Source organism: Perca fluviatilis, chromosome 12, assembly GCF_010015445.1.
Source record: "Perca fluviatilis chromosome 12, GENO_Pfluv_1.0, whole genome shotgun sequence".
In the NCBI taxonomy this organism is placed as follows: Eukaryota; Metazoa; Chordata; class Actinopteri; order Perciformes; family Percidae; genus Perca; species Perca fluviatilis.
The window spans coordinates 14699942-14711246 of NC_053123.1; the positions used below are offsets into that span (position 1 = coordinate 14699942).

At 39.0% G+C, this 11305-nt stretch overlaps 1 protein-coding gene across 4 annotated transcripts in view; it reads right to left on the bottom strand.

Moving 5' to 3' along the window:
• Nucleotides 1-10821, bottom strand: part of tmem198a (transmembrane protein 198a) — a 37220-nt gene extending 26399 nt beyond the window's left edge. For 2 of the 4 annotated variants that reach the window (XM_039818512.1, XM_039818513.1), the window contains exon 1: nt 10315-10821. The gene's annotated coding sequence lies outside the window, so the exon portion shown is untranslated. Of the gene's footprint in view, nt 1-6740; nt 7002-10314 lie in introns of those variants that run through there. The other 2 variants (XM_039818514.1, XM_039818515.1) reach the window with 2 other exon arrangements.
• Between the last annotated feature and the right edge of the window lie 484 nt (nt 10822-11305).

Here is an 11305-nt window from a genome sequence, read left to right on the forward strand (position 1 = left end):
TGGATGTGAAGGTAGGTTCACTCTTCTTAAGAATGTATACTGTATTGAGCAAAAAGAGTGTATTTGAAAGTGTTCATCACATTATGTGTATCAGCATTACAAAATCAACACGGTAGCATCTCTTGGTTTTCTCGAACTTGTTGTTTTGCCAAAGTAAAAAATCTGACCATGATTCCTACAAAGCTCCAATACGATACAAAATATTTCAACAGTGGTGTGCCTTTAAGAAACATTTGTGTCATTACTCTGGATAATAAACAGACCTTTGCTTTAAACATTTTTCTCTGGAACTACTTTCTGCCGAAGAAATGAACCCCAGAAAACTGACAGCGTGTTCTGTGGATAGTCAAGAGTAACTATGAAGTTTTTCACAAATAAAAATCCATTCAATGCTATTGTATTGGGGTGGTAGCAGAAATTGAGGATATCTATCTATCTATCTATCTATCTATCTATCTATCTATCTATCTATCTATCTATCTATCTATCTATCTATCTATCTATCTATGTCCTTTGTACTCTAAGAGGGTTTAAATGGACAATTTTTTCTCCTAACTGGTATGAAGTGGTGATATTGATTTTTAAATGTACCTAAGTGTAGGCTACAACTCAACCAATAAGACTAAATATTACATCAAGACTGTAACTAATGTCATAATTATTTATGTATCAGATAACTTGTGTGAGGATAAATGACAATACAACCTATGAGGAAAGGGAGTACAGTAGGTTATAGTTCAGTAGGCTAAAGCAGGATGGAGATTTAGCCTGGGTTAGTCTAAGGTGAAATGCTTTAAAAGGTAAACCTTGCTAATACCTAAAGCTATTACCGAGATAGCAAGCCATCTCACCCTGGCAAGGTTAACAAGATATTACAGACATAATCACAGGATTGTAGAGAGAGCAACCTTTCCTCCTATGAGTTGCATCCACATTGTAATATTTTACAGTAGTAGTACATTTGTTTGCAGGGGAAACACATGGCCACATACATTATTTATTATTAATAATAGGGGTTGCAATATCTGTTTGTCAGGTGTGTGTTTGATCCACCACTTTGATCCAATTTCGTACAGACATTCCTGGTCCCCAGAGGATGAATATTAATGTAAACACAGATTATGATTAAACTAAAACAGGACATGATGACTGCCAGTGTTCAGGGCAAATCCTTACATAGCCATCCACACCCCAACCTCCACGCTAGACAAATGTCCAACTACTTTCTTAATCAACACTGGAAATTGCAAATGTATGTAACATTAATAAACCAGAACACTTGTTTATTAACATATCGTTAGAGAGCAGGAATGCGTCTTTGCTTCTGGGTAGCTGGTGTTTAATCCACAGACTAGAAATATCTGACTTTTACAGTCTTTGTATTTCCTGACTCACACTTCTAAAAGGGTATATATCAGACTTCCTTGCAGTCTGTTTGGCTTTATATCCTGTCTTTTTGTCTGACCATCCATGTGCTCAATCGTCTGTGCATACTGTAAGCCACAGACTCATACCCAGATAAGATTTAGGATCTTGATTCAGAACAGAGAGACAGTGATAGCCATGTCATGGTTACTATCCGTCGGCACCTTTGCTCTTCTGTTCCGTTTCCAATTTGGAGACAGAGAGAGGGAGAGCATTTATGTGCATGTGACATTAAGTAACAGTGTTGCTGATGTAATGGTTACTAACAGGATGACTGTTTCCATCTAGCCCATCTGTCACCGGAGAGACTACTACAGTGTGTGTGTGTGTGTGTGTGTGTGTGTGTGTGTGTGTGTGTGTGTGTGTGTGTGTGTGTGTGTGTGTGTGTGTGTGTGTGTGTGTGTGTGTGTGTGTGTGTGTGTGTGTGTGGTCAGGAAAGCAGAAAGAGACTTACAGATTTTGAATCTGCTTAAGACTCAAGACAGATCTGACCTAAAAGAAATATAACAGTCCTATGTAGCATACAGTATATGCTCATACAATCTGCTGTAGAATAAAGACATTGAGGGAATAAATCCCAGTGCAATTACTTTTGTTCCACAGACCATTAAGAGATAACCTAAAATTATCTCAGTTCTATCATTATATTCAAAAGGACACTGATCTTTATTTCAACATTGAGAGATGTGATAGCTCTATAAGTACAGTGCCTTGAGAAAAGAACAGTACTTTTGTAATGCTGGTGACCTTTGGGAGGATGTTCCTTACTGTGGCAATAGTTTTGATAGTGATGCAGTAGTGTACAGCATTTGTACCACTTACCAGTTTCCTACAATAGTTACCAACATGTGTGCTGTTTAAAATGCTTACACAAAGCTTTGTTAATGTCCACAAGAGCGGGAAGTAAACTGGGAAGCTAATCATGTAAGTTGTTTATGAAGGAAAACGTTCCAACACTTACGGTTTCCATTTTCTCAAATGTGAGCTGCTTTTCTTTGATTTATGTCATTGCAAATTGCATATTTGGGGGTTTTAAATTATGTGTTGAACAAAACTAGCAATTTTAAGAGCTTGGGTTTTGGGAACTTGTAATTAGGCACTATTTTCTGACACTTTATAGAATAAATAATGAATACATTCATTGACAATTTTTTTTATAATGAAGGTAATAATTTGTTGCAGGCCTAACTGTGCAGTTACACTAAACTAGCTCTGTGGTCAGTTGGCATAGTAACCAGAAAGGCACAAATAGCCTTGTTCTATTGGAAATGCCTAGACTGCAAACTGCTGTATCTACTGTAAAGAAGCAGCATCCTTATCTTACTGTAATTTTGCTTTACAACCTTAAGAATTCTTTTTTGAAATTGCCCTTGCCTCTCTTGGTAGCCTCTGTACTCTCTGTTTTCAAAGCAATTGCCTTTCTGTGCATTTCCTTCTTTTTGATATTTAATCACATCTTACAGTGTGTGGTTGATAAAATTATTGGATAAAAAATAAATACAAATTCTAATGTTAAATGTGAACACCAGTAAAGACATTACCAATATTCCTAAATGCAATATAACGGCACAATCTGTACCGCTCCTTAGATAAATAAATGCAAGAAATGTAGATAACGCTATTTTCCACACCTATGTTGTCAAGTGCTATTTAAGGCCATTTCCTTGCCAAATTGAGAAATTAAGTCATTGCTTTTATGCTTAAAGGGTAGGCTAACAAAAACAAATTTGGTCACAATTTCAAACGGTTGAAATGCCTTTCACTGCTAACAGTCTTTAGTTTATAATTTCCTTATCTGCATCCAGATAAGGTCTTTGAGTTCTCTGCCCCCTCCATCATGCATACACCATGCATTTCATTTGCCCTTTTTTTTTAATCTGTAAAATAAAACTAAACTAGAGGACACTCACAGTGAAACACCCTCGGCCTGGGTCATTTGGTTGCTCGGGTCATTAGGTTTCAATGCAGGAGGGTGATTTGAATAGGAGCTGTTAATTTTCTACTCACACTCTCCTGCTCTCCCTTTGAGCTACAGGCCTATTGAGATGTCTGAGTGACCTATAGACCCCTTGTGCACCCGCCCACTCACACACACACATACAATAACAAAACACAGAGAGAGAAAAGTATGCCCAGAGACCAGGGGCGCTTCTACATTGAATTACACATTGAGAGACCCCCTCGCGCCCCAACAACATAAGTGAAAGAGAAAATTATATTTCTCAATTGCACAAATCCTTCATTAGAGCATTTGAAAAAAACACTTAATTTAACTATTATTACAACTATTATTATTTAACTATTGCAATTACAATAGGAAACACACTTTTTAAGGTGCACAGTCTCCACCTCCAACATTGCAAAAAGACAATGAACACAATTCTGCACAAAATATGACAGTATAGGTTATCAGAACTTAAAATAAATATACACTATATACATAAATGTTCCTGGGACATGGTGACCTCAGGTATGACTTGATCAACTTTAGTTTGGAAAAGCTCCTCTCTGCTTGAGCCACAGTGACTGACTGACAGGGACGGACTGGGACCAAAAATCGCACCTGGCATTTTGGCCCAGACTGGCCCACCACATAAGATCACAAATACCACCTGTCCTTGCTCTCCCCTGAATATGTATAGCAACTCCTACTCCTTAAAACTACTAACGCCATGTAATGAGTAAGCAAGAATCAGAGAGTTGACATATTAAATACTTCAAAAAAGTGCCATTTATTAATACAATAAAACAGTATACTACTCATGAATCATAAAACAAGCTATATATATATATATATATATATATATATATATATATGTATACACTGTAGATATGTATATTTTTTATTTATCATTTCAAGAGGCCCTGTGCTTTAATTTGAAGAGGTCTATCATGAGTTTTTGTCTGCCTAAGCAGATAGAAAAGCTACAATTCTCGTTAACGTTTGCATGATGTGCAACGTTTATCTAGGCTACTAATGCAATCATACAGTAAAGCATGCCTACGTCTTTTATTATTGTAGTGTTATCATCAACAGTTTGTCCACCACTCCATTTTTTGGCTCAGTTTTATCAAGGGCCAAAGTGTTTTAAGGAGAGTTCTGTTTACTGCAGGTTCTACTCTCACTCCCTCATCTCTGTCCCTCTCCTCCTGAGTCTCCTCCTCACTGCCATGGCCGCCGACACCACCACCATTATCATCAGCCACGAGAGATGATGAAGGTCCTGCTACTGACGAAAACATGTCTTTTCGCTTTTTTCTTTTATTTGAGCCGCTTGGGTAATTTTGTTTCATTTTCGCGTTTAGACTTTCTCCGTCTCTGTGTACTTCCCAGTTCTCCTGTCACCGTGTGTTTGTCTTTCCCGCCCGCTTGTCCTCATTTCTAGCTGATCATTCTCTCACCCAATCCCTTTTCATATATTCATCCATCCATTGATCCATTTAGCAAACAACAACAAAGTATGAACAGAAACTGCTTTGCCGCGCAGTGATCTCAGGTGTTTCTTCAGATGTTGCATGTGTAATGTGGGCAGCCTTGGAGCGCTTCAAATGAAGTGATATGAAGAGTGTGTGTGCGTTTCCATCCGCATGTTGGTGGCCTCAGCATTGATCCCCATCTAAGCCTTGGTCACTGCTTGTGGCCTGGAGGTGAGGTGACAGGGGAGTAAAGAGGCTTTCATCAGATTACAGCTCATTCTCTGTCTTTCACCGTCTCTCTTCCCGGCATAATTCATCCTCACTGCTGCTTTCAACCACTTTGCTCTGTCTCTCTTTTTTCTCCTGCTGAACACTAGACCGACTTTACACCACAGCGTTGAATTTGTCTTCAATCCCACATGGATCGATTTGTCTCTTTCCAAATGTCCCCCATGAGCTGTTCAGAACTGTATGACTGCACATCAAAATGAACACTCAAAATGCAGAAAATGTCCTTTTACAGTTATTCAGGTAACTGAGGTCAATCTATTTGATGCACAGATGAGTACAATCTATTTGACACACAGATTAGTACATATTGTTTTTAACAGCGTAAACAGATTTGCCATTTCTTTCAAAGCCATTATGCCTTTATTTCTCACAATTATTTTTATGCTGCTTGATTATGCGGTTTCTGCTTTCAGCGAGCAGTGAAGGAAAAAAGGAAGCTCAAATTGACTTCTTATTTTTATCGTCTGAAGGTATGACTGCCTTGTATGCACATAAACTAGGGACCTACAGCTGCCGACCAGCAATGTGCAAATAATACTCAAATTGTCGAAGGTAAAAATAAAATTATACTAGTACTAGCAATGGCCCCTGTCAATGTTATATTCTTCTATAATATTTGGATTATTAATAACGCATTAACTTGTATTTTGTCATTTTAATGCTGTATCTGGTCAAGGTGGAGCTAATTTTAAAACAAGATACACTGTTGGGTAGTTTTATGTACTGTATAAAACTCCATTATATGCTCATTATAGGTTTTTCAAAATCACACCCTGCAAAGTAGCTACCTAGCTCTTAAATAAATATATTGGAGCAAAATATTGGAACACTTTTTGTCTCTAAAATGTAGGGGAGTAGAAGTATAAAGTATAAATGCAATATTCAAGTAAAGTATACGTAAAATTTGTTCATAAGTGCAGTTCTTCAGCAAATATGTATACTCGGTTCCTTTTCACCAGTGTGATGGTGTGAAAACAGGACACATTCAGAAACACACAAACACATTGTGCTGCTCACATCTGTCTCTGTAGACTCGTCCTGAATTACTGCATTCAATTGTGGCTCTGTTGGCTCAAATTGCTCTAGTTATTTGTTGCTATTTGACACACACGTTCACATAGACACATTATTAGTATGTATTACAAAAGAAGGATGTCTAATGACCTCACCGATTCCTTGACCAAATTTAAGGTTAATATCAGCCACAATTCTCCTGAAGATGAACCAGTACTTCCTATTCCAAGTAGTATTAGTTCTGAGAGTATTTGCAGTCAACACATAAAGTCCATACATACTGTACACACATGTACAAAACGTTCTGCATCTGCACACACACACACACAAACACACACACACACGCACACTTTCAGATATAGTATGCGTCTAGAACATAAACGTTGGCAGATGCAGCAGATGTGTCTGCTTAGATGGTAAGACGGGACTCTTTCATCTACAAACCAACATGACAGCCAAGCACACACACACACACACACACACACACACACACACACACACACACACACACACACACACACACACACACACACACACACACACACACACACACACACACACACTAACACACACACTTGCCTGAGGGTTCTTACACGCTGTGAGTTAGATCTGGTTGAAACTAGTTCCTCCCAACTTGACACTGTTCTCATAAGACTGCCCGCGTCCTGACCAGCGCACAGTGTAAATACTGCTCAAATCATTAAATGGATGCACAGACAGCATATTGGTGAGCTGCACAATAAACAGCAATGTATCTTACCAGTACTTTAAACCAGTGTGCATGTTTGTGTGTTGTGTGTGTGCATGTGAGTATGCCAAAGGGAAGGACAGTACTGGTGTGTATTAATGGGATTAGGATCGACTTTACCTTTTTCTTCCCCTCACCCCCCACCTCTCTCTCTCTCTCTCTCTCTCTCTCTCTCTCTCTCTCTCTCTCTCTCTCTCTCTCTCTCTCTCTCTCTCTCTCTCTCTCTCTCTCTCTCTCTCTCTCTCTCTCTCTCTCTCTCTCTCTCTCTCTCTCTCTCTCTCTCTCTCTCTCTCTCTCTCTCTCTACCCTGCCTGCCTATTCTTCTGAAAGTCCATTTTTCTCATTGTATGGTAATTCTTTGGGGTTTTCTTTTGTGCTTGTAGTCATCCAAGTCCCCTTCTACCCTTTTCCTCCTACCTTCTCTCTTTTCACTTCACTCTTAATATCTATGGTTTTAATAACTCCCATTTTCACTCACAGTCCTCCCTGCCCTCTTTAACCTCCCATCAATCTTTATCTTTAAAATATAACAAAAACACTGAGGTATGTTGCAGACTAGCTCTGTCAGACAGAGAAGCCCCTGTAGACGTTTTGTTCTTGGCCTTGAGTCTGAGTCTTTTTATCTTATGTTCACTGTACTTACATAATCTGTCATCAAAGTACTCCACACTGCGTAGCAACACGGTCAATCCATGAATGGATGTCTCTCTGGTACCCATCCTCACCTCAACACTGAGATCTGCTAAAGTGTTTCTATCTTAAATCTATCTTAACACTAATATAAAAAACAATTACTTGAAATATTTGTGAGGGTTTTCTTCTCCACAGTGAAAATATCCTTTAAATGTAGTGTAATGATGTTTTGAAGTTCAGATAAGAAATGAAGATATTGTTTTACTGCTTTTTGAATGCTTAGGAACTCTAACCCTCACCAGATTTGTCACACCTTTGTCAGCTATGGAGAACAGTAAAATGCCATAAAATGGACAGCATTTTTTTTACTTCTGGCCAGACATCTCATCCACTCAGAGCCTGTCACTTTGGCCAAAGTCCTAAGTCTGAGGGCCGCTTGGCTCTCGGTTACGGTTACATAACTATCAGCGAAGCACCATACGGGGGGCCTCATTGTGGGGCTGAATCTCAGTATGCTGAGATCTCAGTATGCTGTCACATTTATATTCCCTCACTAACTCCACATTATCTTATCTAAAACACTGACCTAACCCATCATTACACAACACTGAAATTATAATGCGATATTGAGAGCTGTTATTAGTCAAACATGGAGGAATCAGTGTAGGAAGAGCACAGTGCAACAGAATACACCGTCAACCAGAGTAACTAAAGTGTTCATAACACTGGGCCTATTAGAAGAATGGTGTTCTGACTGGAAAATTGTCGGCTGGACCATTCGGACATCATCAGAGATGAAAGTAAATGTTAAACACTTTCATTTTGCTCAGTAACTCCTGTAACAGTGCCCTGCTTGGTGACCCCCAGTGAAGCAGCACAGTTGATAGCAGTAAAAAGCATGGTGCACACTGAGTTTATTGTGAATATTTGACTGTATAAACACTATGTTCCTAAAAAAACAACATGCATTCATAGCCCGTTTTTATCTGATGAATGGTGGTAAAGAAATATGATAAAGACCTTCTGAACAGGTTGATTGAGCTATTCATTTCCCAAAACCAAGACCACAGCTTCAAATTTCAGCCCAGGAAATGAACCACACACCAAGGAGAGCCTTATTAAAAGATTTAATAGCACTACAAAGTAAGAAAGTCTGAGGGTTGACACCAGTGCGCTCTCTAATGTCAAACAAAAGCACAAAGTCAGTAACTGGCTGCACAGTGGTTTCCTTACACTATCATACACTTCATCTTATTTATGCTTCTTCCCATTACGTCTTTTCCTCTGCAGCTGATATTCAAATACTGCACAGCCTTCAAATCCATCATTATATCTCAAGAGATCTCATTTTACATTTTGACTGTGCCTGGTGATTTTCAATACTTATGGCTAAAATGAGCTGGTTAATGTGGCTCGGGAAAGAGAAGTTTGGGGTCCCCTGCTGGAGCTGCTGCCCCCGCGACCCGACCCCGGATAAGCGGACGAAGATGGATGGATGGATGGCTAAAATGTCCCTTATAATCTGTAATTTAAAAGGAGATCTAGTGCTCATAACAGCAAAATGAGAGTTTATGCTCTTTGCATCTCTCGCTTATGTATTTCACTATATTTCTCACCTCATCAAGGTAGGTATGTACATTATGTAACAATTATTTTCTTTTGTTGGTGTGTGTGTGGGGGGGTTAGGTTGCTCCTCCTTGCACCACATGGACAGCTCTGCACAAATGCCCTCACATACACCAAACACATACACACACATTATTTACACCAAATAATATAGAGCAGACAGCTACAATTTTCTGTATGTCAAATGGTTTAGTTTTGATCCATTTATGAACAATTCCATCTTAAACTGCAGCAGTGGGAGAGAGAACATACAAGTTGAAGCAGTGTCATTTTCAGAACAGAATAGTGTGGTACCAAACCTACATTTGCATGTTTAACAAAGGAAATAAAAGAAAAATGCCTGCACACTTAGCTCAGCAGGCTTGCTGCCTATAATTACTTCTTCTTTGCTACAGCAAACTACTAATTATGAAAATGTTTCATGTGCTATTACTGTAGCCTGAATAAGAGAGGAGGTGGAGAGAGATATCCAGCAAGAGAAATAAAATGTTTCCCCTCTCGGTTTTGTTTTTGTATAAATTAGATTTAAATGTAGGTGTTTTTACTAGATAGATAGATAGATAGATAGATAGATAGATAGATAGATAGATAGATAGATAGATAGATAGATAGATAGATAGATAGATAGATAGGATGTGGGTGCACATGACTTTCTGTGAGTGCAAATTAATTTGGCTCCCACTGTTTACACGCTGTCTTACCCAATTATTTTACAAGGGTATCAAATTCTGAGTTTAGTCTTTTTAATTATTAATGCCCACACATCATGAAGGATTTATCTGGCTGACACTGATATGAGACCGTTGAGAGGTCTGGAAGTGCTCGTGCCTTGTGTTGGAGCACCAAATGCTCCGTTAAGCAACGGTTTGAAAACAATAGAGGGAAAACAAAAGCGGAGCTGTCCTCCATGTGTCTAATTTCCAAAGGCAATTTACAGTGATGGTGGACATAAGGCTGCGGGCAACATAATTAGCTCTTGCGAAACATTTTAACAGTATGAACGTGGTTCGTCTAGGCTGTTGGGTGGAGATAACAGGACAAAACGTTACACTTTAGTCTTTGTTATTTGTGGCACGCGGGAGACTCAATTCAATAAAAAAAACCTACGTGCTATGCAAGCATAACATAAATGTAATTTGACATGAACAAAGAAAACTCACCTCAGAAATGCAACATATTAGCGTGTGTTTCCTTTGTCATCCCCAAGTCCAAAAAGAAAAAAAAAAACTGTTTTTAAAAAGAGAAGAAGAGAATCTCCATTTGTTTGCTTGAAAACCCCAACATCATGATCTCAGTTAACCGGGCTCGGTCCAACAAAAAAACAACAACTACAAAAAAACAGTGAGCAACTCCAGAAAAGCCTAAAGCGAAGATGAAACAATGCTCAACTCCTCTTCAATTTCACACTTACTGTCTGCCTTTCGGTGTCCAGACAGACGCGTTGTTGCTAGCCGGTAGGTAGGCTACCTCATGTAATATTGAACGCCGATAATGGACCACTGCGACGGGAAATGGAAATGCTGCCTTGCGGTTTTTATTCCGTGTTTACATCAAGCTTTCATAAATATCCCTTGTAAACGACCAGTGTATATGCGCTTCCTTTGTGCTCTCTGTCTCGCTCACTGTGGGTAACGGGTTAAACCATTCCTGCAGCACGATAGGGGGGTGGAGAGGAGCTATTCATGTGGATATATGGGAACGAATGGGCTTGGTGACTCGTGGCCAAATGTTGTTATTGTCGTGGATAAAGAGACGGGGATGAATAGATGGTGGAAAGGGAAGAAGATGGCAAGGGAGGAGGAGGGGAGAGAAAGTGGGAGAGAGAAAGAAGAAAGAGGGGCAGTAAATATGCAAAAGATGTGTATTTGATCTGTGTAATTTACAAGGAACAGACTTTATTGTGATAATAATCTATTTCAAATGTAAGAAGTAATTTAAAGAATGATTAGCACGTGTTAGGTACAAGATAGCATGCCTTATTTGACATTGAAAGGAGTTTATTAGTTCTTTTTCTGGCAGATTATGACCTACTGAAAACGGTATAATCACACACACTAAACCACTTTACTTCTCATATGCAAGTGCGATTTCTGGTAAACACGCTCTCATGCTAGATTATGCAACAGAGATATAATTACATCCAGTGTAATG